Here is a 7,363-nt window from a genome sequence, read left to right on the forward strand (position 1 = left end):
AATCCCTTCGAACTCAAGCTATTCGTCGTTTTTGGCCCTTTTGTTTGTAGGATCATTTTGAATTTTGGCTCTTTTGTTTAAGTCCCTATTCGTGGTTTTTGGCCCGTTTGAATTTGCGCCCTTCTGAACTAAGGTCGTTTTAGTTCATTCCATAAGGCCCTTTTGCACTAATTCTGTCGAAATCAGTCTATTCGTGGTTTTTGGCCCTTGTTAAGTAAGACCCTTTTAAAATTTGGCCCATCTGATGTAAGGCCGTTTTGCACTCATCTTTCGGAATTCAAGCTATGTGTGGTTTTTGGCCCTTGTAAAGTTAACCCTTTTGAATTTTGGCCCTTCTGTTCTAAGGCCATTTTGAATTTTGGCCCTTCTATTTTAGGCCGTTTTAGCTCCTGCATAGGCCCTTTGTACTAATCCTTTCAAACTTAAGCTATTCGTGGTTTTGGCCCTTTTGAAATAAGGTCCCTTTGAATTTTGACCCTTTTGTTTCAAGCTCGTTTTAGGCCCTTTTGCACTTAACTCAATTTTTGGTTTCCGGCCCTTCTGTACTAAGGCCGTTTTAATCCCTGCCACAAGGCCCTTCTGCGCGCATCTTTCTAAACTCAGGCTATTTATCGTTTTTGGCCCTTTTGAATTTAGCCCTTCTGGTGTAAGGTCGTTTTAGTTCCTGCCATAAGGCCCTTTTGCACAAATCATTTCGAACCCAAGCTATTCCTCAATTTTGGCCTTTTGGATGTAGGGCTCTTTTGAATTATGGCCTAAGGTCTAAGGTCGTTTTACCTCCTGCCATAAGGCCCTTTTGCACAAATCCCTTCGAACTCAAGCTATTCCTCATTTTTGGCCCTTTTGTATTTGTATTTGTATTTGTTTTTTTTCCATCGGACTGTGTTGTCTACATGAAATTCTTAAATCTAATGGTGGTCAAACAATAAAAACATTAAAGACGGCTCAGCAAGCGGAAGCGATGTAGGATCATTTTGAATTTTGGCCCTTTTGTTTGTAAGTCGTTTAGTCCTTATTCGTAGTTTTTGAATATTCGTTGTTTTTGGCCCTTTTGAATTTGGGCCCTTCTTTCCTTTCACAAGGCCCTTTTGCACTAATTCTGTCGAAATCAGGCTATTCGTGGTTTTTGGCCCTTTTTAAGTAAGGCCCTTTTGAAATTTGGCCCTTCTAATGCATGGCCGTTTTGCACTCATCTTTCGGAATTCTAGCTATTTGTGGTTTTTGGCCCTTGTAAAATAATACTCTTTTGAATTTTGGCCCACCTGATCTAAGGCCATTTTGAATTTTGGCCCTTCTATTTTAGGCCGTTTAAGCTCCTGCATGAGGCCCTTTTATACTAATTTTGTAAAACTTAAGCTATTCGTGGTTTATGGTCCTTTTAAAATAAGGTCACTTTGAATTTTGGCCCTTTTGTTTCTTTTTCGTCGTTTTTGGCCCTTTTGATGTATGATCATTTTGAATTTTGGCCCTTTTAGTTGTAGGTCGTTTTAGTCCTTATTCGTAGTTTTTGAATATTCGTTGTTTTTTGGCCCTTTTGAATTTGGGCGATTCTTTCCTTTCACAAGGCCCTTTTGCACTAATTCTGTCGAAATCAGGCTATTCGTGGTTTTTGGCCCTTTTTAAGTAAGGCCCTTCTGAAATTTGGCCCTTCTAATGCATGGCCGTTTTGCACTCATCTTTCGGAATTCTAGCTATTTGTGGTTTTTGGTCCTTGTAAAGCAATACACTTTTGAATTTTGGCCCTTCTAAGGCCATTTTGAATTTCGGTCCTTCTATTTTAGGCTTCTGTATAAGGCCCTTTTGTACTAATCCTTTCAAACTTAAGCTATTCGTGGTTTCTGGCCCTTTTAAAGAAAGGTCACTTTGAATTTTGGCCCTTTTGTTTCAAGCTCGTTTTAGGCCCTTTTGCACTAAACTCAATTTTAGGTTTTTGCCCTTTTGTACTAAGGCCGTTTTAGTCCCTGCCACAAGGACCTTTTGCGCTCATCTTTCCAAACTCAGGCTATTTATCGTTTTTGCCCCTTTTGAAGTAGGGCTCTTTTGAATTTTGGCCCTTCTGGTCTAAGGTCGTTTTAGTTCCTGCCATAAGGCCCTTTTGCACAAATCCCTTCGAACTCAAGTTATTTATTTTGGCCCTTTTGTTTGTAGGTCGTTTTAGTCCCTATTCGTGGTTTTTAAATATTCGTGGTTTTTGGTCCTTTTGAATTTGAGCCCTTCTTTCCTTCCATAAGGCCCTTTTGCATCGATTCTGTCGAAATCAGGAAATTCGTGGTTTTTGGCCCTTTTTACGTAATGCCCTTCTAAAATTTGGCCCTTCTGATGCAAGGCCGTTTTGCATTCATCATTCGGAATTCAAGATATTTGTGGTTTTTGGCCCTTAAAAAGTAACACCCTTTTGAATTTTGGCCCATCTAATCTAAGACCAATTTGAATTTTGGCCCTTCTATTTTAGGCTCCTGTATAAGGCCCTTTTGTACTAATCTTTTCAAACTTAAGCTATTCGTGGTTTCTGGCCCTTTTAAAGTAAGGTCACTTTGAATTTTGACCCTTTTGTTTCAAGCTCGTTTTAGGCCCTTTTGCACTAAACTCAATTCTCGGTTTTTGGCCCTTCTGTACTAAGGCCGTTTTAGTCCCTGCCATAAGGCCCTTTTGCGCTCATCTTTCCAAACTCAGGCTATTCATCGTTTTTGGCCCTTTTGAAGTAGGGCTTTTTTGAATTATGGCCTAAGGTCTAAGGTCGTTTTAGCTCCTGCCATAAGGCTCTTTCGCACAAATCTCTTCGAACTCAAGCTATTCGTCGTTTTTGGCCCTTTTGAAGTAGGATCATTTTGAATTTTGGCCCTTTTGTTTGTAGGTCGTTTTAGTCCCTATTTGTGGTTTTGAATATTCGTGGTTTTGGCCCTTTTGAATTTGGGCCCTTCTGAACTAAGTCGTGGTTTTTGGCCCTTTCAAAATAAGGTCCCTTTGAATTTTGACCCTTTTGTTTCAAGCTCGTTGTAGGCCCTTTTGCACTAAACTCAATTCTCGGCTTTTGGCCCTTCTGTACTAAGGCCGTTTTAGTCCCTGCCACAAGGCCCTTTTGCGCTCATCTTTCCATACTCATGCTATTTATCGTTTTTGGCCCTTTTGAATTATGGCACTTCTGGGCTTGGGTCGTTTTAGTTCCTGCCGTAAGATCCTTTTGCACAAATCCCTTCGAACTCAAGCTATTCGTCATTTTTTGCCCTTTTGAAACAGGATCATTTTGAATTTTGGCCCTTTTGTTTGTAGGTAGTTTTAGTTCCTATTCGTGGTTTTTGGCCCTTTTTAATTTGGGCCCTTCTTTCCTTTCATATGGCCTTTTTGCACTAATTCTGTCGAAATCAGGCTATTCGTGGTTTTTGGCCCTTTTTAAGTAATGCCCTTTTAAAATTTGGCCCTTCTGATGCAAGGCTGTTTTGCACTCATCTTTCGAATTCAAGCTATTTTTGGTTTTTGACCCTTGTAAAGCAATACCCTTTTGAATTTTGGCCCTTCCGATCTAAGGCCATTTTGAATTTTAGCCCTTCTATTTTAGGCCGTTTTAGCTCCTGCATAAGGCCCTTTTGTACTAATCCTTTCAAACTTAAGCTATTCGTGGTTTTTGGCCCTTTTGAAGTAAGATGACTTTGAATTTTGGCCCTTTTGTTTCAAGCTCGTTTTAGGCCCTTTTCACTAAACTCAATTCTCGGTTTTTGGCCCTTCTGTACTAAAGCCGTTTTAGTCCCTGCCACAAGGCCCTTTTGCGCTCATCTTTCCAAACTCAGGCTATTTATAGTTTTTGACCCTTTTGGGCTCTTGGGCTCTGGGCAGGGCTCTTTTGAATTATGGCCCTTCTGGTGTAAGGTCGTTTTAGTTCCTGCCATAAGGCCCTTTTTGCACAAATCCTTCGAACTCAAGCTATTCGTTGTTTTTGGCCCTTTTGAAAAAGGATCATTTTAAATTTTGGCCCTTTTGTTTGTAGGTCGTTTTAGTCCCTATTCGTGGTTTTTGGCCCGTTTGAATTTGGGGCCCTTCTGAACTAAGGTCGTTTTAGTTCCTTTCATAAGGCCCTTTTGCACTAATCCTGTGGAAATCAGGCTATTCGTGGTTTTTGGCCCTTGTTAAGTAAGGCCCTTTTCAAATTTGGCCCTTCTGATGGAAGGCCGTTTTGCACTCATCTTTCGGAATTCAAGCTATTAGTGGTTTTTGGCCCTTGTAAAGTAATACCCTTTTGAATTTTTTCCCTTCTGATCTAAGGCCATTTTGAATTTTGGCCCTTCTATTTTAGGCCGTTTTAGCTCCTGCATAAGGCCCTTTTGTACTAATCCTTTCGAACTTATGCTATTCGTGGTTTTTGGCCCTTTTGATGTAAGGTCACTTTGAATTTTGGACCTTTTGTTTCAAGCTCGTTTTAGGCCCTTTTGCACTAAACTAAATTCTCGGTTTTTGGCCCTTCTGTTGTAGTCCCTGCCACAAGGCCCTTTTGCGCTCATCTTTCCAAACTCAGGCTATTTATCGTTTTTGGCCCTTTTGAAGTAGGGCTCTTTTGAATTATGGCCCTTCTGGTCTAAGGTCGTTTTAGTTCCTGCCATAAGGCCCTTTTGCACAAATTCCTTCGAACTCAAGCTATTCGTCGTTTTTGACCCTTTTGAAACAGGATCATTTTGAATTTTGGTCCTTTCGTTTGTAGGTCGTTTTAGTTCCTATTCGTGGTTTTTGGCCCGTTTGAATTTGGGCCCTTCTGAACTAAGGTCGTTTTAGTTCCTTTCATAAGGCCCTTTTGCACTAATTCTGTCGAAATCAGGCTATTCGTGGTTTTTGGCCCTTGTAAAGCAATATATTTTGAATTTTGGCCCTCCTGATCTAAGGCCATTTTGAATTTTGGCCCTTCCATTTTAGGCCGTTTTAGCTCCTGCATGAGGCCCTTTTGTACTAATCATGTAAAGCTTAAGCTATTCGTGGTTTGGCTCTTTTGAAATAAGGTCACTTTGAATTTTGGCCCTTTTGTTTCCTTTTCGTCGTTTTTGGCCCTTTTGATGTAGGATCATTTTGAATTTTGGCCCGTTTGTTTGTAGGTCGTTCTAGTCAGAATTCGCTCTTTTGCGCTCATCTTTCCAAACTCAGGCTATTTATCGTTTTTGGCCCTTTTGAAGTAGGGCTGTTTTGAATTATGGCACTTCTGGTTTAAGGTTGTTTTAGTTCCTGCCATAAGGCCCTTTTGCACAAATCCTTTCGAACTCAAGCTATTCGTTTTGGCCCTTTTGTTTGTAGGTCGTTTTAGTCCCTATTCGTGGTTTTTGAATATTCGTGGTTTTTGGCCCTTTTGAGTTTGAGCCCTTCTTTCCTTCCATAAGGCCCTTTTGCATCAATTCTATTGAAATCAGGCTATTCGTGGTTTTTGGCCTTTTTTAAGTAATGCCCTTTTAAAACTTGGGCCTTCTGATGCAAGGCTGTTTTGCACTCATCTTTCGGAATTCAAGCTATTTGTGGTTTCTGGCCCTTGTAAAGTTAACCCTTTTGAATTTTGGCCCTTTGATCTAAGGCCATTTTGAATTTTGGGCCTTCTATTTTAGGCTCCTGTATAAGGTCCTTTTGTACTAATCCTTTCAAACTTAAACTATTCGTGGTTTTTGGCCCTTTTAAAGTAAGGTCACTTTGAATTTTGGTCCTTTTGTTCCAAGCCCGTTTTAGGCCCTTTTGCACTCAACTTAATTCTCGGTTTTGGCCCTTCTGTACTAAAGCCGTTTTAGTCCCTGCCACAAGGCCCTTTTGTGCTCATCTTTACAAACTCAGGCTATATATCGTTTTTGGCCCTTTTGTTTGGGCCCTTCTTTCCTTTCATATGGCATTTTTGCACTAATTCTGTCGAAATCAGGCTATTCGTGCTTGTTGGCCCTTTTTAAGTAATGCCCTTCTAAAATTTGGCCCTTCTGATGCAAGGCCGTTTTGCACTCGTCTTTCTGAATTCAAGCTATTTGTGGTTTTTGGCCCATGTAAAGTAATACCCTTTTGAATTTTGGCCCTCCTGATATAAGACCATTTTTAATTTTGGCCCTTCTATTTTAGGCTCCTGTATAAGGCCCTTTTGTACTAATCCTTTCAAGCTTAAGCTATTCGTGGTTTTTGGCCCTTTTAAAGTAAGGTCACTTTGAATTTTAGCCCTTTTGTTTCAAGCTCTAAAGCCGTTTTAGTCCCTGCCACAAGGCCCTTTTGCACTCATCTTTCCAAAGTCAGACTATTTATCGTTTTTGGCCCTTTTGAAATAGGGCTCTTTTGATATATGGCCCTTCAGGTCTATGGTCGTTTTAGCTTCTGCCATAAGGCATGGCCCTTTTGAATTTGAGCCCTTTTTTCCTTTCATAAGGCCCTTTTGCACTAATTCTGTCGAAATCAGGCTATTCGTGGTTTTTGGCCCTTTTTGAGTAATGCCCTTTTAAAATTTGGCCCTTCTGATGTAAGGCCGTTTTGCACTCATCTTTCGGAATTCAAGCTATTTGTGGTTTTTGACCCTTGTAAAGTTAAACCTTTTGAATTTTGGCCCTTTTGATCTAAGGCCATTTTGAATTTTAGTTCTTCTATTTAGGCCGTTTAAGCTCTTGCATAAGGCCCTTTTGTACTAATCCTTTCAAACTTAAGCTATTCGTGGTTTTTGGCCTTTTTGAAGTAAGGTCACTTTGAATTTTGGCCCTTTTTTTTCAAGCTCGTTTTAGGCCCTTTTTAGACTAAACTCAATTCTCGGATTTTGGCCTTTCTGTACCAAATCCGTTTTAGTACCTGCCAAAAGGCCCTTTTGCGCTCCTCTTCCCAAACTCAGGTTATTTATCGCTTTTGGCCTTTTGAAGGTCCTGCCATAAGGCCCTTTTGCACAAATCCTTCGAACTCAAGCTATTCGTCGTTTTTGGCCCTTTGAAGTAGGATAATTTTGAATTTTGGCCTTTTGTTTTGTAGGTCGTATTAGTCCCTATTCGTGGCTTTTGAATATTCGTGGTTTTGGCCCTTTTGAATTTGGGCCCTTCTGAACTAAGATCGTTTTAGTTCCTTCCATAAGGCCCTTTTTGCACTAAGTCTGTAAAAATCAGGCTATTCGTGGTTATTGGCCCTTGTTAAGTAAGGCGCTTTTAAAATTTGGCCCTTCTGATGTAAGGCCGTTTTGCACATATCTTTCGGAATTCAAGCTTTTTGTGGTTTTTGGACATTGTAAAGTTAATCCTTTTGAATTTGGGCCCTTCTGTTCTAAGGCCATTCTGAATTTTGGCCCTTCTATTTTAGGCCGTTTTCGCTCCTGCATAAGGCCCTTTTGTTCTAATCCTTTCAAACTTAAGCTATTCGTGGTTTTTGGCCCTTTTAAATTAAGGTCACTTTG

Source organism: Armigeres subalbatus, chromosome 3, assembly GCF_024139115.2.
Source record: "Armigeres subalbatus isolate Guangzhou_Male chromosome 3, GZ_Asu_2, whole genome shotgun sequence".
NCBI classification, from domain to species: domain Eukaryota; kingdom Metazoa; phylum Arthropoda; class Insecta; order Diptera; family Culicidae; genus Armigeres; species Armigeres subalbatus.